The sequence below is a fragment of the Numida meleagris genome, chromosome 2 (genome assembly GCF_002078875.1).
Source record: "Numida meleagris isolate 19003 breed g44 Domestic line chromosome 2, NumMel1.0, whole genome shotgun sequence".
Taxonomy (NCBI): Eukaryota; Metazoa; Chordata; class Aves; order Galliformes; family Numididae; genus Numida; species Numida meleagris.
Genome location: NC_034410.1, coordinates 22,026,074 through 22,050,404, shown reverse-complemented (window position 1 = coordinate 22,050,404; position 24,331 = coordinate 22,026,074). Strand labels below are relative to the sequence as shown.

The following is a 24,331-nucleotide window of genomic DNA, read 5'->3' as shown; positions in this document are numbered from 1 at the left end:
ACATTTCCATTATTCCTGAGCCCCTTGTACATGTCTAGACCTATTCCTGCAGGCATCCTAGCGATGCTCATTCACTAGTCTTTTGCGGTGCTCTCTGTCCCTTTCTGCCCTGCTCTGTATTAATTCATTCTCTTTGCGTGGCTATGAGAACAAACAGGAAAAGGGAAAGAAAAGGGCCGTTCTATTGAATTCTTTCTTTGTAAGAAGCATTTTCTTCACATAAAAGTCTTGCCAAAATGGGCAGAGAGACCTTCTTCCGTGCACTTCGGGCAAGGGCTGTGGTTCTCAAGGAGACTGATAGAACACATATTACATGCTGCTGTTTAAGCAGATGAGGATGATGATGATCTGTATTTGGCTTGCTTTTCCGTAGGGGGAGGTAGAGTATGATTGCCCTGCTAAAAGTTTGAATCATTGTGCGTGCATGCTAAAGGGCTGAATTAAGTTCCCTGGAAGAATTCTGGTTTTTACATTTCTCAGTGTCTTGGTGCTCGACTGTGCACCATTAAGAATACTTTTTTTGACATTGCTTTCTGTATGAAGTGCAGAAATAAATGCCGCAACTGTGCTAGTGAACTGCAGTAGACTGTACTCTAAATTAAACTGATTATTAATCAATACTGAATAATCAAAACTTAAAATGTCTTAACTAAAATATGGAATTTTATTTTTGTAACACTTATATTCATTTTCACAAGAACAATTTGTCTTTGTTTGACTAGCCTTACTGCTCCTTGCAGCTAGATGGGGTGAGTACAACACTCAACTTCAGTCAGAACACCAGCCTTGAATTACAGGAACAGAGTGAGGATCTCATTTAAAAGTCCAACAGTATGTTTAATATATGGTGACCTTGAGAGGTTAGGTGTTCTTCGGGTTTAAAAAAAAAAAAAGCTATGTTCTAATTTCTGGCATTTTATTAAACAAGATGCAACTTAAATTTCATTTTGTTGAATATTAAATGAGTTTACAACTTTACTGCAGCTTTCATATCCATCATGGGTTATACCTAAACTATCAGATTGTTTTCTAGGCACTGTCTGCACCTATGTAATTGATGTGTAGGGTTATACATGGTATTTGAAGGGGATGGGAACCAGAGAGCACTGTTATTTCATAAAACAAATGAATCAATTGAGGGAAAAGAGAACTTGTTCTGTTCTTTTTCCTTAAATATTTTTCTTCAAGACCACTTCAAGAAAGTAACCACTAGATAGTCATCTGTCTTGCTGGTTTCCTGCCCAATTGTTAAGAATTTTTTAACTGCATTTTTCATTTTTCTTAAACCATGATCAGTGGAGCCCTTGTTTATCTCCTCTGTCACTTGATTCATAAGAACATTGCAATAAAAGCGTGGCAAGATTTTCGAGAACAAAATACTTTTTAATCACAAAACCTTGGCAGCGAAGGGAAGGCAAAAGTTGGATGCTTAAAAAGGCTAAATAGAACCAGCTGAAATTTTTTAACTTTGCGAAGTTGAACAGATACATAGATTTCTCTATCTAGCAGATAGAGAGCCATGCATTTTATATTGCTTATGCCATGATAATATATAATTTATAATAATTGCTGTAGAATTTCATCCAGCAACTCCTTTGTCAATCTTAATTTTGCTTCTGAGCTATCTACACATGGGGAGCTGCGGAATCAAAAGAACACTTGACTAACTTGCGCTCCTATGGGAATCTAGGGCAGAGTTGGCCTGTGATTCATGAGATCTAGTTTCAACTGCCAATTTTGCACAAAAAATCAATTTTCTCTAGTTAGCACAATAATGCACTGCCTTTTGCCAGTAAACATTTTAGCTGCATGATGAATGCTGAACACTGTCAAACCATGGTAAGTGTCTTCAGTAGTATCCACTTCAGAAAAGCAGTGGTTTGCAGAGTGCTACAGGACTGATTCATCATGTTATCTATAGCAATTTTTCTTTTTTTCCCCCCCTTATTATATATCTGGACAGTAAACCATTAACCCTCTTTTTCCCCCCCCCCCCTACTTTGTTACATAGCACCCTTACATTTTCAGAATGTGCTGTAAGGGTTCATATCCCATCTCAGCACTCAAATTCTGTCAATATAATGGATAGAAGAGTATTTATAGAATATTCTTTTACTTACGGGGAGGATGAGGTATGAAAAGGTTAAGTAATCTGATTGTAGGAACCATATCATAGTGACTCAGGCCTGGTTCTGGGTGACTGGTGACTTGTGTTTCAGTCAGAGCTCAGTCTGTTTTAATGCATGATATTAATGACTAATCACTTATCCAGTGTAGTTTTTTTATTCCTGGGAGCAAAAGGCTTACATGTGGTGATGCACACTTCTAAATAAATACTTCACAAAAGAAATTCAATTAAAATAAAAGATATGTTGCTTTCTCAGGCAATGTAAGAGGCTTGCTATACTGAATGTTGTATGTAGTGTGTTGCCAAGGGTACTATATATACCAAGAAAAGGAACCACTTTTGGACCTCTGAATTTCTGATTTCCTGTGCTATGGTTTTGGTGGAGTTGAGAGCAGTAGTTAAATGTCAGTGTGGGTTTGCTGCAGTACAGAATATTCTACCGCGTATTTATCTTCCTGCTCTGATGAATCTGTGGAACAGATAATGGTAAAAGGCACACTTGTCTAGGAGAAAATTGATGACAGATAAGACTGTTAATTTGATACTTTCTTCACAATAATATGGTTCTCTTCTGACCACATTGACCTGCCCTCAAGTTCTGTGCTTCCCTAACAAAACAAAGGCCTGTGCTCCCAGAGAATCTGGTCCATTGAATTTATTATGTTTAAATGCAAAACTTGTTCTGGAGTTTTCAGACATTAATTTGGAACATTGGGATTCATTAACAAAACATGACTCTATCCTCTACATGCAGCTGTAGCAGGGGACTAATTTCAGTGGAAACTGGTAAGGGCAGCTTTCGTATTGCAGAAATGATCTGGCAGTGCCTGATATTGTCTTAGCCTGCATACTGTCATATGCATGGTGCTAGAGAGAATGCCAGGCAGACTTCAGTCACTACCCACTGTACACTCTCTGTGTTGCACAACCTATTATGCCTTTGTCATAAACAAAGTGTAATAAACACTGATTATATCAGTGTTTCATCACCGCTCTTGGGTATACACAGTGAAAGATGAACCAAGCCTCCAATCAACAAGAAGTAGCAAAGATTTTAAAACTGTATTTTTTGGGGAAAAAAAAAAGCCTATTTCTGGCACCTATTCTATACTTCTTAGTAGGCGGGGTCAAGATACTTCCTGCATCCCAGGTGGAGAACTTGCAGAAAGGGAGGATTTCTTACTCCAATAGCTCTCCTTGGTGAAAAATGAAAGGCAACAATTATCTTCAAATGTCTGTGAAGGTTCAGTTAAGGTAAAATATGAGGCATATGATCAAAGGACTAAAAAATACACTAATCCTAAGTGAAGGTCTGATTCCATGACAAATACTCTGTTCAGCCTTTACCAAGAGATGTAAGGGCACCAGAGAAACCATCCTGGATGACTGAGGAAATGCATCCCATCACTTCAGGAGGATTAAGGCACATCTGCTTCCTTTTGTCAAGGCACATATTTCCTGGACTGTTGATGGATAAGGTCAGCATCAGCAAGATGTAGATTACATGACATGTATCATCTAGAAGCTTTTTTCCTTTAAGAGTGGGAACAACTCTGAAATGAAAACAGTTGAATGAAGTACTTATCTCCCTAAAGTCATATATATATTTTTTTTTTTGTGAGGGGAAAAAAAAAATCAGGAAAGACTTATGATTTAGCTTGAAACAGTTTTTTCCAATCTACTTTACAGCATTGTCTGTGAACTGGAAAGTTGATTGTTGCTTAAGTGATTTTACCTCCTAATACATAATCTAAGGACCTCTACCCTTATCTGGTGTAGATTCCCATTAGAGCTTTTAGTTTAAGTGAAGCTCTGAAGTAGCTCTGTGTCTATATGAGAAAAAAAGGGTTTCAGACAGAACAAAGAGTCAAGAATTCTTAGTTATTTTTCTGGTTTTAATTCAGTATATTTTTCATTATGTCCCATGTGCTTCTGTATAGGATAAAAATGAGGCGATTCTGTCATTCCTCTTACAACCATTTGTTTTAGGACAGCCACAGGACTGCTCTAAACTGCTTCCTAATTATCCTTAAAAGACAATATCAGCACAGATGAAGATAATGAATGGAGCAGAGGGAGATAAAAGAGTAACTGAAGGTCACCGTGCTTTGACCCTATACCCTGTCTCCCAATCCCCGTCCTTCTCAGACCTGGCAAAAGGAGGCAGAATCTAGCTCTTAACCTTTTTGTGGCTGGGGCAAGACAAATCTGTACTAATGGAATTTTTTAAAAAAAGACAGAAGATATTAAAGTAGGAAATATCTCAAAGTAGCAAGTCTGACTGAACAGAAATGAAACATGTGAATGTGACCTGCCACTGTTAACTAATTTGGTTTAGCTTTAGAGCAATATTTTGTTTAGTAACTTAATCAACAAAGGGATAATCACTAATCAGGTAGATATTGAAAAAGCTTTTTTGATGCATCATTGTGAGAAGGACAAATGTCACTACATATGTTTTTGTAACACACTGGGATTGCCCTTCTCACAACCTTTTGCTTTTTATTTGTCTTAATTTTTGGCCTGGATATGGCTGCTAGCCTAGGGAAAAAAAAAAAAAACAAAAACACATTTTAAACTGATCAGCAGTGTTTTCTTCTCTTTTTGGGAGGAAAAATATATTTTTACAGGGACAATCCACTGAATTTATAGTGCATCACCATGGTGATCACCATGGAAGCTCAGCAGTTATAAATTATCATCTTCCACAAACAGTTAATAAGCACATTTTTTAGTATGGGTGCAACTTAAATAGCAACCTGTGTTTCTGTTTAGTGAATGCTTCATTGTAATGAGAATTGCTGCAGTAATTGCTGAATATTTTCATCACTGATGTGAAGAGCTCAGTTTTGCTCTTGTAGGACTGCTCTGCTTGGTATCATGCAGGGAAGAGAAAGCAGTGTGGGGCTGCACAGGGCAGCTGCTGCCTACCTGCAGGACCGAGAGGCTGAGATCTCACCGGGCGGCAACCCAGCCCTTCCTGCAGGCCTGCCAGAGTCCATCTGCTAAGCATTGTTTGTCCTCAGACTAAACGCTTGCATCTGATGTTGGATCCCAAAGCTCAAGGGAAGCTGAGAAGCTGTAGTGTGGTTGCCTGTGTGGCACTGGTGAGAGAAAGGGAGCCAGATGAATGTCTTGTGCATGAAGTATGAGGCCTGACAAGTCTGGCATTACACACTGATGCTACTTTGAGTCAGTCAGTTATGCCATGATAAATCTATGCCCCTCCACTGAATTTTAACTAACAAAATCAAGCGTTAAGATTTATTTTAGTAGAATTACTCTGTGTTTTACCAGATGCAACTAAGATCAAAATTCTGAGTTATATTGTCTTTAATTTTGTTGTTTAAATTTAAATTGTTTAAATTCAGCAAGTGTATGGAATGCTGAAAGGGCAAATTCTCTTCTTTCTTATAGCTGTCTAAATAGAGCATTAAGGATTTGATATAGGTTCAGTTAAGACTCAGTGTGGATGTGTGTACTTTAAACAAGGCTCAAACTGTGGCTGGGTGAGAGCTTAACAGAATCTTTTTCTCTCTGTTAGTAACCACTTCCCTCCTCCTATTGCTGTCTGCTTTTTTCCATATTAATGATTAATTACTCACGTTCCTGCTTTCTGACTAAAATGCTGTCTTCCACCTACTGTTTCCTTGTGTTTTATTCCTTTATAGTTGTTCCAGCTTAAGCACCATCTATACGCAAAGCATCCAACTGTTTATAAGAAACATGTGGTTCTTATTTTGCTCTGTTCCAGACGTGACGTATATGTGCATAGGAAGGAAGATGAAGTAGTTAACAGTGCTAACAGAAAACTAGATGTTCTAGAAGAAAACTGCTTGCTTGAGTTAAAAAATATATAATCTTTCCAATTAAAATATTCTTAAATCAAGAAAAAAAGTAGTTTCTGGGTTTGTACTGCAGAAGAAAATATTTTTAGCATTGCAAATTGTTGCTTTACAGTCTGAAATGATAGCAAAGTTTTCAAAATCTGTTTTAAATTAGCAGTGTTCTTAAGGAAACAAAAATTTAAAGCTTAAGATGTGGGGATCCTTTTTATTTTTTATAAGTTCATAGAAAACTTTCCAGTTATTTTTGAAAATTGCCCTTAAAAACATGGAAGATTTTGTCTCATTTTTCAAATATCTGGAGGTAGTAGCACATAAAATCTCATTTAATGAGGAAATAACCCATGGAGACTTCAGTCCTTCTACAGACTGATTCTGCGAAACCATTTTCTGTACTCTACATAGAAAATCAACTATGAGAAATCCTACAGCAACAGGGGACTGGTCTTGGCTTGACTTTGCTGTGGTTTACAGTGAGGGTTTAGATCCTTGAGGGCGTGATATTGAAGACCTTGCACAGATATCGTGCACCTAGAAAATGGCATTTCAGCACGTAGTTCTGTTTCTGAACTGCCATGAAAGTCTTCAGATGTATAAAGTAAAATACACCCCACCTGCCAGAAGGAACACCATTTAAAAGGGAAGCAGGGCTCTGTATGTGAGTGAGCTGGGGTAAACTGGGATCTGAGCAAATGAGCTTGCAGGTAGGGCACAGTCCTCGGAAAGTGTCTGTATTGGAGTGTTGCCTCCATCGTCTTTATTTGCAAATTTCTCAGGCATTGACTGCGCATGAAGACCCTTGGGCCTCAGGGTGTGTTTCTATAGCACGAAGCCTTTGTGTTGCAGCAGTGTGGTTTGGGAGCTGTTTTTGTGCAGGGTAAACGGTTCAGATTGCACCTATTGTTGCAGCAATTGCCATTCTTTTCCAGGCAGATATACTTTATGGTTTCCATGGTGCAGAGAACTGTGTCTTGTTAACCAGAGGACATGGGTGCAAATTCAATCTATGGTGCATGTTAATTGCATTAAAGTTACTTTGCATCCTTCTGAATATGTTGCAGGGAATGGAGAACAGAAATTAGACAAAACTTAAATCAGCAGATCTATTTCAGTTCTATTCGGTGAAGAAATAACCTCACGCTATTCTCCTTTGCTCTGATGAAGTTGGTCTGTTCCATTTTCTGCCTTGGAGAACCCTTTGGGACAGAAACCGTCTGTTCTGCGTCTGTACAGTATGCAGTACAGTGGGTCCTTATCCTTTGCTGAGGCGGTGGTGGGTACCATGGACGCTTAAGAACATAAGAATGGCTATAACATAGAAGATCAGATCTGGCTAGCACAGAATCCTTCTAATGGTAGACAGTTTCATCTATGTAGGGTAAGTGTATAAGATACTGGGCATTGACTCTGCTGGATTCTGGCACTCAGCAGCGTAGGGATGGTATATCCAGTGGCTACTTCTAGGCCCCTTTGTGAAACATACACTAATGGACCTATCCTCCTGCACATGTATGGCTCTTTCTCTAAAACAAACTATGAATTAAAACTATATAAATACCATGCATTATATAAATATTGGTGTGTGTGAAAGTTAATATTGTAGGGAGTTGAATAATGCGGACTGGCTGCTAATGCTGTCAGAGATTTCAGGGAGTGGTACAGCACAGCTCAGAAACCATTAGCTAACTCCTTCCAAACACATTTTTATTCCGTGAGCAGGTTGGGGAACCACACCTAAATTCTACTGTTAAGTATTATTTCAAAGAAAATCCTGTTTGAAAGAGCTATATTATCTATGTTTTGCTTTAGTAAGCCCAGCACACATCATCTCATTTTTCCAGTGCATAAGAAATGCAGTTTTAGATGAGATGAACTACAGAATTAATATAATTGTTTCTTATTCATCATTGGTCAAGCACATAACATTCTCAGAAGAGTATGTTAGCCTGTGATTGTAAGATTATTGTACAATCACTAGCCTTACAAACATCAGTGAAGTTTCTTATTGATAATAATACCAGTGGAGTTTCACACATACACAGAAAGTTATCTTCTGAAAAACTAATAGACCAAGACCTTGTTTACTTTAGAAAAGAGAGTATGGCCTATATCTATTTCATTTTTTTATGATAGAAAGGTTGTGGGGGAAAAAATCTTTCTCATTTTCCTCACTGGGAGCTGCACAGATGTATCATCTGATATTTTATTTTTTTCTGCAAAACCCAGTGCAAAGATATCTTAACAGCTCTTCAGCTCAGTGAATACACTTACGCTACCTTAAGTCTTGTATATCTAAAGGAATAGCATGATACTTTTCAAACATGAGGTGTATAAATGATCAGGAAGCATCAGTAGGAATAAAAATGAGGGCAAAAGATTTCAGGACAAAGGTAATAGCTGAGGAAAGTGCTGGAAATGGGGACTTGAATGTGAAGATTCAACCTTCCATGTTGAGAAGAAGCAAAAAAAAAAAAATCTAAATAGTCAAGTACACTTACACATTCTATTTTTTTAAGCAAAAATTCAATCTGAACATTGTGCACAGCAAGTTATGTTTTCACTTTTAAAATCATGGTACTTGTACATCAACTGGGTAGAAAAAAAATGTTTATTTTCAGTCTGAAAAACACACATTTTTCCAGTTTAATTGCCCAGCAGCTCTTTATTTGTCTTGGATGTAAATTCATAAATGTCTTTTCAGGAATAAACTTGCCTGCAGATGGCCACTATATGTTTCTGGAAATCTTTTAAAAATCTGTCTATTTAAACTAGCTTCAGTGGAAATATTATAAATAAACAAAGGTTTCAGCTAATTCTTGCAAATATTCTGGAAAGAAAGCCATGTCATGCCAACAATGTAGAGCTGTGCTATTGTAGATCATGTTCTCATTGGAACTTTGTCATAGGAAATACTGGATGTTGCCTTTGATTTTGATTGACTTTTCATGCACCCCTTTGTTCACTATTTCTGGTGATACAAATAGTTCCCAGGCTGGTATTCTTTTCAAAGCGCTACTTGAAAAAAATAGTTGAACTTCAGTTGGTTTCACTTGGACATGTTATTTTACATCATGTATTAAGCAATTCTCTCCATTACTTCAAGGTACTTAAATACAGCTGTCCCTACTTTCATAGTTGTAAAATCAGATGTCCAGTATGCTACACTAAAGCAGAAAAGAGACCTCATTACTTGGTTTCAATTTTATCAGAGCTAGTGGAAGAACCTAAATCTCTGCAGTAACATTAAGATTCACCCATAGTACACAGTCACACAATGCACAGAAGCATCATGATTTTCAGAGCAGATGCAGCGGGTCACTTCAGGTCCAAAAGCAGAAACACACTTTATTTCAATTAGCGATTGCTTCTTGGGTGGGTGATCGTGTGTCCTTTACACAACCTTTCCTATGTCCTTCTCAGCTTCTTAAGTTCGCACCTCATTTCTTAGATAATTTCAACTGAGAATTCTCTGCCCGTCATCATAGCATGTGGGTCCTTGAAAGGGGGTGGCTGCATTTACATTTTACCTGTGAGAAACTGTAATCAGTATCTTGGGTGTTGAGAAATGCTATTTTAGACAGCAGAGTCAATCATTAAACACAAATGAGAATGAATGGCAATAACCCCTTCTCTACCTTTTCTTAAGCATCTGCATGAGAACTCTGTTCTGCTGGAAAAGCAAAGATTTGCAGTATAAAATGCCTATTAGGTCCACGTGAGGGAGAGAGTAGTGACTTAAGGCCAATTTCACCATCCATTGCTCAAATCCCAGCTCTGAGGAACATAATACACTGATAGATGTGGTTAGGTGAGCAGAATCTAGTCCGCTCTGAGGCACCACCCCATCTATATGCGCTTCATTGTTAATATATAGCTAAAACAGGAAACTTTACAATCAGATAAAGAAATCTCTACAGTATGTGATTATGGCTTGGTCAGATGTGAGTGACTGTATGAAAAATAATTCCTTGGGTTGAATAACAAAGAACAGCTTGTATTTGAACTTGGCTGTGGTGAATTAAAATGAATTCCCCAAGTCCCTTTGCTCATGGTAGCTTTTAATTTTGTAGCGTTTTTCAACTCCTTTGCTCCTTCAGGGTCATGGGTGATTAATTTTATTGACTTAATCTCAACTCGATATTTTTACTGTAAATCCTTCCAATGTTCAGGGTATAATTATTGTTTAATGATTTAAATTCATAGGTTCTCTTTCCTAGAAATAAAGGACTACATTTAACTTCAACATTTCTTAAAGCTATTTTCTTCTTTCTCTTGCAAAATGAGCGAAGAACACAAGATGAAATTGGGAAAGATTGTTTGTTACTGACGTATTAACTGCTACAGGTCTCCATTATTGATTTTTTTTTTTGGCTCAATTTTTAATTCTGTAATGAAGTCTGCAAGCAATTTAGTCCTATCCTCGAGAAGGGTGAGTAGCAGAAGAATCAATAAAAAAACCTGAAGTTTAAAACAGGAAGCAAAATTGTGTTTCATGAGCTTCAGTGTAGATCTATATTCTGTACCCTATACACCAAACCAGTACTGATATTAATGAATGTTCACTGTGTCTGATGAGGGGAGAATATTCACCTGAGACTTCCAGTACAGCTGAAGGATCCATAGCATTGACTTTCACCTGAATGTAGAGCTCTGAAAGGTACAAATATCTAAAGTAACAGAGACATTTAACATTAAATCTAGCTATTTAAAAAGAAACAATTATAACCCTGTTTAGGTAGTATAAGAAAGCACTGCAAATTTAGTGAAGGTCATAGAGACATAGTCTCACATCTATTCATAGATGCTTGTCACTTGCACAGGCTGTAAGCTCTCTCATGTTAAGAGTTAATAACTTCTGCCCTCACATTTACATCTTGAGCTATCAGGAGTCAATAGAAACCTTCACATGAGGCTAAAAGCAGCATAACCTGCCCCTCTCTGATGGTAGAAAGTTGTCTGTTCTTCATTGTGACATGGTTGGATACTTGGCTAATTCTCCTTTCTTACGGGAATACTATTTCTAATGTATGAACATATTTTGAATAATGAGCTTTTTGTAAACCTCAAAGTATGTGCAAGACTTCTTTCTGGAATTTTATCTTTTTTTCTGATGCCCAGTGCCAGCTCTTCCTAGCCAGCTCCGCACAGTCAGTTTGTAAATAGTTTTAATGTAACTATTCTATTCATTTTGCTGTTCCCAAATCAACGTAGCAACATTTTTTCATTCCTTCCCTTTCAAGGGAGTCATATTCAAAACAAAGAAGAAAACAGAGTCCCACATAAAATTATTTTGTGCTAGGGAAAATCCTTCACCTGGGTACAATGAATTCAAACACTTGAGTTTTAGCAGGTCTTGCTAAAAATTTTGCCACAGACCAGAGTACCACACTGCAAGATGTGTAGAGATTGAAGATTAGTAGAGAAACAATTGCTTATCTATAGAAAAAGCTCATCAGACTTCAGCAAGCAGTGCTGGAGGAACTTGTAAGGTCTTATTCTGAATTCACTACATTTTTCTGAGCAAAATTGAGGCTTTGATCTGGGGATGCAGAGAACTCCTGCTTAGCCAGGGCTATTGCTTCTAGATCTATGTGACTGGTTGCCTGTGGATCATTCATTTATGGTGGTATTCATTCATAAATGAGATGGAGGCATGTTTCTCGAGTTAATTTCATCTGTGGATTAAGGGCAGAGGGAGAAAGCTGACACTGGAAGAAGAAGATATGAGAAGAAAAAGAGTAGTTTCAAAGAGTGGTGTTTTGATCAGACCAAAGGTAACAAGTTGTCTGTGACTATTGCTGATATGGAGGGAGAATGCGTTCTGAGTTTTTCAGTTATTGGAGATGAAACTGAGATTTCCAGGCCAGAATTCAGGGACTGAGACTAAACCACTCCAATCAAGGGAATGGATAAATCACAGAATCATAGAATCACCAAGGTTGGAAAAGACCTACACGACCATCCAGTCCAACCATCCACCTATCACCAATAGTTCTCACTAACCCATGTTGCTCAACACAATGTCTAAATGCTCCTTGAGCACCTCCAGGGTTGGTGACTCCACCACCTCCTTGGGCAGCCCATTTCAGTGCCTGGCCACTCTTTCAGGAAAGTAGTATTTCCTAATGTCCAGCCTGAATTTCCCCTGGCGCAACTTGAGGCCGTTCCCTCTAGTCCTATTACTAGTTACACAAGAGAAGAGGCCAACCCCTGGATCACTACAATCTCCCATCAGGTAGTTATAGAGAGTGATAATGTTTCCCCTGAGCCGCCTCTTCTCCAGACTGAACAATCCCAGCTCCCTCAGCTGCTCCTCATAAGGCCTGTGCTCCAGACCCCTCACCAGCTTCGTTGCCCTTCTCTGAACACACTCCAGGGCCTCAATGTCTTTCTTGCAGTGAGGGGCCCAAAGCTGAACAAAGTACTTGAGGTATGGCCTCAGCAGTGCTGAGTATAGAGGTGCAATGACTTCCCTGCTCCTGCTGGCAACGCTATTTCTGATACAAGCCAGGATGCCATTGGCCTTCTTGGCCACCTGGGCACACTGCTGGCTCATGCTCAGCTGAGCATTGACCAATACCCTCAGGTCTGTTTCCTCTATGCTGTCTTCCAGCCACAATGTCCCAAGCCTGTAGCGTTGCCTGGGATTGTTGTGTTGTGAGGAGTGGAGAAGGCCTGTTTGTTCTGTGTGTTCACGCATTCGGATTGCAAACCCCCGTTTAATGGGTAAGTCTATCTTTGGCTTTTGGTTTTTGGAAGGAGAATCAGTCCTGGAATAAAAAGCTTGTGCAAATTTTTACGTGGAAAGTTACAGAAGTTTCTTATTAGTACAAAATGTGCTTTTTCTTCTGAAAATCAAACCCTTTATCAAGATTATGATTTTGAATTTAATAAAATGTAGCATTTGTTTGCAACTAACACAATTTTCACATTTTAAATGCTCTCTCTCTATATTTTTTGGAATGTTATATTTGGTGGTTTTCACTGACTTTATATCACCACAGAGCAGAATAATAACTTAAAAAAAAATGCACAGAGGTACTACCACATGTTTAAAGACACAAAGTTAGCTACCTATAAAGATATGGAGAAATGCTTATCTATATCTAGGGCATTGTTTAGAACCACTGATCTCCCTCATACTTTTATAGGAGTTCTAGTCAGCAAGCATTTAACAGATTCGATCTTTGGCAGGTACAATTTCAAACCATATTTTAGTCCTTGCATGTCCCCTCACTCACCTCAAAAGTGACTTTTTTTTTCCCCCCTGAAATTATACCCTTATGCAAATACTTGGGCTTGTTAGGAGTTCTAATTTGTCAATTTCCACATATAATTGCTGTCTTGTGCTTGCAAAATTGAACACCCAAACACTTGAAAACTAGAACTGGATGATGGATTGAAAGTATTTCAACCTTTAACCCTACACGTCTGTAAGTCCCGTCCATTTGGATAAAACTGACAAAACCACATTTTTATGGTTTGTTTTCTGTGCTGCAGATACAAAACAGCTTTTTAGAGAAAAAGGAAAGTAGACTGTATTCTGCTTCAATCATTATCAAAGCAATGAGGGAATGTTAAATTACAGAAGCATTGTTATTGAGGAAAGTGTAAGAAAGAGAAAATGCCAGGCTTCTTGTTGCAAACTCAAGCTGAATAATGAGAGCTGACAACTTTGGAAAAATGATATTCTCCTCTCCTGTAGTTATATGGGCCTGTACAAGTTGGTTAGGAGGTCCTTCAGCATAGGAATTACCACTCACTAAATTCTACTCTCAGCTTTCCAACTTCAATTACTAAATCTCAACCGAGAGATTAATCATATCCGCAAATGAATCCAGCCTGCTCTGAAAAAAGTTTCTTTTTTCTTAAATCTAAGTTTCACATTGGTTCTTTGATGTAAGACAATTTCTGGAGACCTTTTTTACCTGCCACTTTGGCCCTTTTTTGTGCTAGCTGGAATGACATTTAAACCATATAAGTAAAGATAGAGTAGAAAATGTGTCCTGATGAATATTAGATAGAGAGAAAACATCTAGCATGAGCATGTACAGCTTACAACACAGACTGTCTGTCATCTGTGGTCTGTTTCTTTTCCCATTTGTGAGACCTAGTCTTTCTGCTTCTTGTACTGTTGGCAATTCTGCTCATCTTTGATAAAAATAGCTACCTAAACTTGGAAAAATCTTAGTTCAGGAGAAATACTGCATATATTGAACTAATACCACCTTCAAAGAAGGTTGAGAAACTTCTTTGAAATTAATGTTGCAAGCAATGCTTTGTAACTATATATTACAAAGAGGTTAAACTGCACAGGGGAGAAAACAGCAAAAGAAGGGAAACTGTAACAGGAAGAAAGAATTATTCCTATGAAAATAAAGAAGGCTAGTTGTGTATAAATTACTTTCCATGCCTGAACTAAACAGGCCCCTTAGGAAGAAAATAAAGGCCTCTTGAACCTCAAAGGCTTCTTATTGCTTTCATAAGCAGCTTCTTCTATAATACCTGTTTTGTTCAAATTAAAACGCACACTCTTGTTGCCAATATAGAGATCTTTCCAAGCACATTGAAGGCGTAGCTCCTGGGACCAGAAGTGGGGTAAAACATTATGAAGAAATATATTTTCCAAAGTGAATTTGTCATTCCTTTAACCTCATCCCACAAAAAAGAAAAAAAAATCCATAGTAAGAATGTTGATAAACAAGTTTATCTTCAGAAGAATGTATGAGCTGAGTAAAATGTTTCTTGCTTTATTGCTCAGATTAGGCTTGCAGTGTAATTGCAGATGACAGAGAATATTTATGCTGAAATGCTTTAGCTTATTTAGCAGTTACGATAAGATTGCAATGAAATATATGTCTACACTGGAAGATCTATTTGGATAATGATGAAATTTCTTAAGTTAATTGTAGCCAGAATGAGCAAATGAGTCTGACAATAAACTGTCTACCCTCAATAGCAGTTTAGAGTAAATGGAAACCAGCTGATGATTTTGTTGCAGGTGTTAGGAATAGATCTTAGGTTTCATTTAATTTTTTTCTGTAGTACTATTGATTTTAAAATTTATATCAGAGTACCTGATAATAATTGAAAGACCAGCGTTTGTCTTGAAGAACACTTATGAAAATGAAGGATGACATAGTTCTCTTAGGAGAGGGTCTTGATCCCGTAAGGATAGAAATGAAAATCTGAACTATGCCTCCAAAAACTTTTCTGCACTGCAAGATTACATCTGGAGGAGAAAAGTGTGGCTGGTACTGGTATCAAACCAAATATAAGACTGGTGGTGGAATGAGCATTGGAAGTCCTGTGGGATCATACCTTTAGTCTAGATTGAGGTGCTTGCTGGTGCCAAATAGAACAAAAGAACATTGTGTATTATAAGAATTTTTGTATGAAGATGTTGCACTATAAATGAAAATTAAGGAAAAAAACAGCACTAGAACTGAAAACGATACTGACCTATAGAGACTGTGATTTAGAGAGAATGAGAAAGTATGACATCTCTGAGATGATTCTCAGAAGTGGAATGTCAGCAAAAGTGAGGATTTATCTGGAAGTAGTAGGGAGGATGAAGAACTGAAGAGATGATCCTACATTCCAGAAGTGTGTATAATTCCTCCACGGTGCAATTTGACAGCTCAAATATGTGGTGGTGAAATACTTTGGGTAAAGATAAAAGGAATAGAAACCAAAAAGAGAGAAATAATAGTGACCATCTGTTACACAAAAGAAGATCTGGAAAAGAGTGAGGAAAAAAGAATTCCTGGAGCTGTTCTTTATGCTGTGAGGAATGTTTACAGTTCATACATTTGCTGGTTAGAAGGACAGCATCATCGAAGAGTTCTATAAAGTGCTCAAAAAACAAAAGTTGGAAGCAGCACTTAATTGTGCCTATAAAGTAAAAACTAACTGAGAGGGACTGATGAAAGTTTATTCCCTTCATCAAAAACCCGTATGTTTCAGATATGGTCGCTATTCTGATTTCCACTCATTTGGATTCCTACTCATTTGTGATGACATGGCAGTCAGTTTAGGAGGGAAGTGTGGTATGAGGAGATAAACGTTTATGAAGTCTCTGTTCTTGCCAAGGCAAGGCTTAACTGAACAATTTCTTGAAAGGCCCAAATCACCTGAGCCTGTGAGACTTTTCAAGTTGATAAAGTTCAATGCAAATCCGGGCTTTGTTGTATCACTATGGACATTTGACTGCACTGAAAATGGTACACACGAGTCAGGGCATTGCACAGCTGGAAAGATGATCTGTAAATGGAATGAAAGAGTGCTGATTTTCCAAATATGCCCTTGGTAACACTATTTTGTTTGGGTTCCAGAAACTGCAGAAACAGAGCTTTGTATTTTGTTTTTGCAAAATAGAGATTACTATTTCTATTGGTTGCTTTAAACTCGTTTCAGAGTTACCAGCAATCCAAAAAGCAGGAGGTAAAATTTTCTCTGCATACTACTAGACTTCTGAAGTTGATTTATTTGATGACAAGCTGGCATCAGGTAAGAAGTGTTTGCTGACAGAAAGACAAACATGCTGCTATTTCTAAGAGAAGTTAAGATCAGAGCACAAATATCAATTCTTCTTCTTTTTTTTTTAATAAAACCCCAAGACACTCTGGTCAAGTTCTTCAGCCACACCAGAGTCTCCATTTCCTGCCCAGAGAAAACTTTGCCCCCAAAGTTATACATTTCATTCCTGGCCTAGATTAGAATCTCTTCTCTGTGGAATATGGTCAAAAATAAAGAAAACTGCACACTTTGATAAAGGCAGTAATAGCACATTCAAAGTACACCCAGAATTTGGTTCACAGTGATTTTTTAAGTCTTGGCTTGACAAAATGAACAGTGAAGACAAGTTAGTCTTGTCTTGGAGAAGGCATCTTGTTAAATTCAGTGCTAACTGTACTATTTACATTAACTAATAGCATTTCAAAGGCCTAGCATTGTTCTTATGCTTGACTGCTGTCAATAAGTGTTGGGATCGTAACATTAATAATGAGAATGAAGCCAGTCTAGAGGTGTGATGAAAATAAGACAGTATGCAAGAAAAATACGAGAGGAGGTTTTTCCCTCTTATAATTTGAGAAAGCCATGGGCAGCACAACTGTTTACAGGGTATTCTAAAATACACAGTAATATAATTTAAACAAGGGTGCTTTTTTAAGCTAAATTAATACAGTGTGGAAACTACCACTTTACCGGTTAATTCATGTTTCTATCAAAAACAAGGCATGCTCTTTTAAATGGCAATGTGTTCAAAGAGGAATTAATTCTTAAATGTACATGAGGTGTTTTCAAATTTATTTATGTGGGAGGAAAACTCTCAGTAGAAGAACATGGCAGAGTTAGACTGTGACAACAGCTGCGTAACGGGATACAAATACTTTGTAGAAAGACAAGAGGACAGGAATATTGTGTACCCGATATTGCACCCAACACTCTCAAACTGTATGATGAAGAGCACAGAAAAAGGTGAACTATTGCTGTTAAGAATTTGTTTAACATTCTTCCTTATTGCACAAAGCAGAAATATTGGCTTGGACCACTAATCCCTCTCAGCTACTGCATTATCACAGATTCCTTGGAAGCAGTAACCTACATGACCTTTCTGTGAGACTCAGATGACTCCGATTATTCTGCTGTGGGCTCTGATTCTTTTACACTGCATGCCCTCACTTTAAAAAATGGAAGGGGGAGGAGGTCTTCTGGGAATGAAAGCTGTATCACGTGGCCTGACCATACTTTGTGCCCTATGAGACAGACCATTGAAATCTTGGAGAGAGAGAGGGACTGAATTTATCTCCCAAATCTGTAGATATCAAGAGGAACTGACTTCCACCACGCTAAGGCCAGCTGTGCAAAAGCACTGTATTTTGACACGGTCAGCTTGAATAGTGATGAGTAGCAGAGATAAATGAGAAGCAGAAAGTAGGTTACAAGAGGGAACGTAAATGTGGACAAGGTTATGCAAGAACAGAGGGGTCAAGGCTTGAAGAACCTTGAAAGTTATTGGTAAAATTCTAATCTCAAATTTCAATTTCAGAGAAAACTAATATAGTGGTGTGAACAAGAAGGGTGACATGGTAACAGCAGGGGCAGGAGCAGTAGGACGAAGGTGGGATTGTGGAATGAATCATAGAATAGACTACTTTGATTAAAAAAAAATGTGTAGCTGTTGCAAACCCCTCAGATCAATGCTACTTCTGTGCAGAAATCTGAGGCCAAATCTAGGTCCCACTGAAACTTCCATAAAAATTTAAGTCCACTTCAACAGGGTCAGGTTTTGGTGCCTATATTTCAAATTAGATATCAGATTGCTGTAAATCTTGCCCTTCTGTGTGTGTCATTTCAAGATCTAGCCTCAGGATTCTTTTTTCAGGGTTTCTGTGTTTTCACAGAGACCTCAAATTGTTACAAACCCAAAAATGTCATTTCCTTTACATCATGTGTTAACCTGTGGTCAAAGACACCACATGGGAAGGAATAAGACTGAGCTAAGGTTTTAGCTGGCATGGAGAGAAGAATCAATTTGCCTGTGTTGTGAGAATTTTCAGTATTTCAGAAAGTCCTCCTTGGAATAGAAAATCAAAACACATTTTTGCAAACAGAAATAATAATTTAATGAGTAACTAGAGTGCACTAGCTGAAATGTTGCAGTATGATCATCGTGATTTGTTCCAATTCTGACCCTATACGTTTTATGTTTATTTTTGCACTTGAACTACAAATGAACTCCAATTTTGAAATGAAAAACAAGTTGGAAAAAAAACCACCAAAAGGTGTTTTAGCAGTTTCAAAACACTCTTCTGAGGTTTTCTTAAAAATAGATCACTGAAACTTATCGTTCTATAGATAAATCAGCATTTCCTGTCAAAAAGCTTAATTCTAAAAATATTTTCACCCTTTCTTGGCTATTAGCCAAAACTACCTTAAAGCAAATGGCACCATTTGGGATTGACTTTGACACAGAATAGAAAACACCTACCTTCACCCTTAAGCTGTTATTCTCTTACAGAAGAGCTGCTTATTTTTGTGTGAGTGGAAGGTAAGTCGCACAGCCGCATGCCACTTGTTGACAGCTCTCTTTTTCCTACACCAATATGTGCTCATCCTGATTATAATGGAGAGCGTAGTTAGTTGTTTCTGTGGCTAAACTACATGGAAACTTTAGCTGTCAGAGATGATACCAGTACCTATCACTGGCCACTGTATGGCAAGTGAGCTCTGACCTCCTAAGATTCGGTCCAAAAGATGTTTAGATTAGGAAGGGCATCATTCTGGCTCACACAACTGGGTTTCTTGCCAGTGAAAACATTGAAGAGGAGGGAAGTGGCTTTGGATCTGAGTGTTGGGAAGCAGTCTGGCCTAAGCAAATATGTGTAGGCTTCATGTATTTGAATCTGCTTTTTGTTATTCCTTGTAGCTTTATTTATCAACTCCTACTTCAAACAAAAGATCCTGATTTCACTAATGTTTAACTTAAATATGGCAACTTCAAAGTTAGGTTTGACAGTATCTAATCTATATTTTTACCCCATTCTAAATCATAAACTGAGCTTTCTTGAGACAGGAAATGTTTATACTGGCTTGTCATATTTTATAAATAAAATAAATGGGACCAGATTGTGATTCAGAGTTCATGGATGCTTTGGGGAAGGTGAAGAAGATAAAAAGAAGAGTTTCCCTTGACTAGGAAAGGCAGAAGTTGTCAGTAATGTCCCCAAAGGAGGAGGAAAGGAAGGGTAATGATGAGAGTACGCTGGGTGTGCACTCCACAAATCCTCCCTGGATTTTATACTGCAAGTTGATCTGTCTACACTCTGAGGTGATGGAAATAAATGCTGTGAAGACAAGAATACTGTAATCACAATCATCATGAGAGATTAAGAAAGAATTATTTTTGAGTAATATCTTATTATACTCTTTTCCTCTTGTTAATTTAAAACAGTAGTACAGTTGAGACGATAAGTGATTTGATAAATAGGGTATAACATAATTGCATTTTATACTAAAGAGTTTAAAAACTCTTCATAAAATATGTGCCCTATTTCCAGCTGAGGTGGAGTTCATTCTTTTCATTGTAGCTGGTATGGTGCCTAATTTTGGATTTAGGAGTAAAATAATGTTGATAACACATTGATGTCTTAGATGTCATTGAGTAGTGCTTGCACTAAGTTGAGAGCTTTTCAGCTTCTCATGCCGTTCTGCCAGCAAGGATGTTCTCAAACAGGGCCATCTAGGGCAGCATGCCCATGACCATGTCCAGAAGTTATTAAAGGAAAGGCAGAAAACAGAACAGAAACCATTAACACAGAACTGCATACATCCTGAAGACTGCATGCAGTCCTGTCCCTAACATATCAACAAGATAACGCAGAACTGCAAAAGGGTAACAGGTTGTTCAGAGTTATGAAATAGCTTCCAGATGAAGATTTACTAAACAGACTTGGGATCTTAAATAAGAAAAGAGATGCCTGAGAAGGAAGGGATTAGAAGTCTGTAAATCATGAGTGGCACAAGCAGCGTGAGACAAATATGAACATGAAGTAGCAGGTTTGACAAAAATAAAACTTTTTCTTTTTTGCAAAATGTGTTGCTGAATTGTCAATGGCATTAGCACGGGATTCTGAGGATGCCAGAAGTGTGCATGGCTTCAAAGGGGATTAGAGAAATCCACAGAAGAAAAATCCATTATAGGCTGTAAAACACTAGGATTCCATTTCTGGTTCTGGCAATAATGGCACTTCTAGGGTGCTAGAAGCCAAGGGAGCATTACTACATTTTTGACTATGTTTGCATGCTTCCAAGCTTCTGTTGGCCACTACTAGAGGTGGAAAGACAAAACCAAATGGCCCCTTGGACTGACATAGTCATCTGTATATCTCTGTGACTACTTTGCTTCTACCACAGCTCAGAAATTCAGTTTGCTTCTGCTGAGGTATCTGGAGCAGCTGCTACTGCTGGGGAGGGAGGGGAGATGTCCATTCCCCAACGGTACTCTTTCCCATTTCCACACTTTACTGACAGCCATAAAGGCTGACTTCTCACACCTGTGGTAAGTGTAGCCCAGCTCTCAATCCTGAAAACTGTAACTCAATCCTGTAAACTTCAGTGTGTGCTGTGAGAACCTCTGAAGGAGCTTGTCCTCCATTTGAGACCTTTCAGAGGCAGAGACCTGACTGGTAGAATTGTCCTCACGTGCTGAGAGATTTTAGCACTCAGCATGAAACCCATTGGAAAGGTACTCTGAAGTTTCCAGCAAGACATATAAGTCACTGGAATTCAGCCTGGTTTTACTCAGCTAATCAAGCCAAGCCAAGGCAAGCAAATAAGTCATTTTTTAAATGAAAGTCTTCAGATGGGAAGTCACATTCCAAAAAACAGGAAGTCGATGCTGTTTTTGTGATTTTATTTGTTTTGTATGAATCATCCACAAATAAATTTAGCGGAGTAAATTGTAAAGCAGGTATTATTAAGGAGATATTAAAGAAGAATTTATTTGCTGAATTTTATGAAAAAAATAATTTTAGAAATGCTAGAATGTTTGCTTTTTACATTTGCAAAATAGACTTCTTTTTTTTTTATATTAGAATGGCCCACTATTTAGATATAAGATTTTAAAATGAAAACAAAAAGCATGATGGATTAACTTGATCCTAAAAAAAAAAAATCCTATTTTTTTCCAAAGCCATAAAATGTCTCCTTTGATCAAAAATCAACTGATTACATTTTATTTTCCTTTTTCTTTAGTGTCTGAATGAAAAAATTCCTTTTTCATCCAGCTCCATTCTGGGTTGTATTATGAAACTGTTTCACTTTGAATCCATTCATAAAAAATTATAGCTGCCTTTTCCAGCAATAGTAAATACTGTTTTTATCTTTCTTCGCACATAATGGTAACTGCCCCATGAATAGCAAGGAAGAAGAATGGAGAGGAGAAATTCAAAAATTTAAACTTGCAGTTATTGAAGCTTCTTGTTTTAATTGCTTAATGCCGATTAATGCAGATGCCATTTTTTCCTTTTCTTCTTCATGATCACTTTGAGTTCCTCAGCCTATGAAAAGCACTCAGAAGAAATGAGTTTTTCTTTTTTTCCCCCTCTCATTTTTAATTCTTTTTTGACTCGCTATGGATTCTCTAATTCTTCTCTTTTTTTGAGTCTTTCAGTGCTGATAAATTCTTTTGAACTAAAATTTGTCTAATGACTTTTTGCATAGAAAATGTGCTTTGTTGATTCCTTTTCAAAAAAGACAGTTTATTTTAAGGGAAGAATAACTGACTTTTGGCATAATCATTTGCTCCAGTGGGTGCTCGCCAGAAGGACCACACAAACAAAATGTAGTCTCTAATCTCACTTGGCCATGCAGAGGAGCGAGCTCCCCACATACTCATTGCAAGTTGATTTGAGGGAGAGCTGTGAAGGAAGAACAAGAGTGACTGCTGCTCCTCTGTGAGAGAGTGAATCCCCTGGGCCTGAGCTGTCATCCTTTTCTCCCGGGCAGACACCTGGGATGTGTGTGGGATGGCATGAGCCTGTAGGCTGGACACCATACTGGCTTACTACTGCTATACTGCTATTGCTAATTAGAAATTGTTTCCACTCACAGAAAACCCCTTGGCTTGTAAATGAAGTAGGCCAAGATCCACCCTTTCACAGAGTCGCAAAATCAGGGAATCACAGAATGGCTCAAGTTGGAAGGGACCTTAAAGCCCACTGACCCCAACCCCCCTCTTGGGGCAGGGCTGCCCCCCACCAGCTCAGGCTCCCCAGCGCCCCATCCAAACTGGTCTTGACTGCCTCCAGGGATGGGGCACCTGCTGCTCTCTGGGCAGTACCTCACCACTCTGAGTAAAGAACGTTAGTTTCCATGGCTGTGAGGATATTAAAGTCTGTAATATAAAAGGCATTTTCCTTTCAGAAGGAAAGGAAAATATTTCCAAACTCCAAGTGGCTGATAGTCATTTTCTGTTGCTAGGCTACATTCATTTCTGGTGTAATCTCATTAAAAAATAGTAGAATTACACCAAATAGGAATTTAGAGCCCCAGTGTGAAATTTCAGTTCAACTTCACAGAGCCATAGGTTGCACTGGTCTGGCATAAGCATTTATGGAAACACTAATTGCTTAAAACTAAACATATATTGTATTCAAGGAGGTCACAGAGCTCTGCTTAGTCTTTTTGATTATTTATCTTAAACATTGAAGCAGAAGAAGCAAGCCATGCCATATACATGGAAATACTTAATTGACCACAGCGATGAATAATTTACTGCAGCTTACCTGAACGATATTTTCACATTTTTTCTTTTAAACACCACCATGTTTTCTGAAAATGTTGCGACATTTCTGGGAACAGCTGATGTCAGAGGCATAGGAAAGTGATGGCAGTCTGGAATAACAAAGGCTATTTTTCACTTTGTGAAGGAAGGTTCTCTGCATTATGGATTACTATGTTATTACATGTAATGTAAATGTAGAGGCTTTGGTGAATTTGGCCCATTATTAAGCAGGGCATAGTAGGAGCACATAGTAAGATACAGTCTTTTCTGCAAACACTACTTACAGTCTACAAGATAAAGTGAAAGAGTAGCGCTGAAAAATGAAGCCTGTGAAGACTGTGGTGTAGATAAGCGGGTGAATCAATAATACAAATTGAGTTTCCAAAGTCCTATTTGTTCCTCTTATTTGGGTCCCACTGGCATTGTCATAAGCTTACCTCTAAGCACTGGTAACCAAGAGTTTAATTTTTCTGTAATCGTAACAATCAAGAATATGTGGTAGCTATAATTACAAATAAATTAGTTTAACCTTTGAACTTTCTGTATAAAATTGATGGATTTTGCCTCTTTTAATCCCAACATAGGCATTCCTTATGCATTACAGAAAATATTGTTGCCAGATACATGGGGAGCACAGGGAAACTTACACATGCAAAGATAAAGGAATTTCCACAAGCATTACATTCCAGTGCTGGCATTGTCATTTTTCTCTGGATTCAGTGGCATACTGAGGGATTCAGCCACAGCATAAGGTAATCAAAAACATTCCCAGGACATCTGAAAAAAAGAAGTGGTCATGCTCTCCTCTGGCTAAAATACCATTCCCCTGCAAGGAGTAATGCAGCAAAAGCAGTGTCACATTACTTTAACAGAAGCATTTAACATTTTTACTGACAGAATCTAAAGCATGTGGTTATGGAGTGTGAAATCCTCATTAAAATTCCTTGGGGAATATCAATTGAATAAATATCCAGTGATTGTCACAGTGCTTTCATTGCTGTAGTTTTACAATACAGTAATTCTCTCCACTGATCAATTTTATTCTCATATCATGTAAAAAGCTTAGAT

General features: G+C 38.0%; 1 long non-coding RNA gene across 4 annotated transcripts in view; it reads left to right on the top strand.

Moving 5' to 3' along the window:
- LOC110393599 overlaps positions 1–24,331 on the top strand; it is a 129,544-nt gene that overhangs the window by 10,038 nt on the left and 95,175 nt on the right. The gene's annotated exons all lie outside the window — the stretch shown is intronic.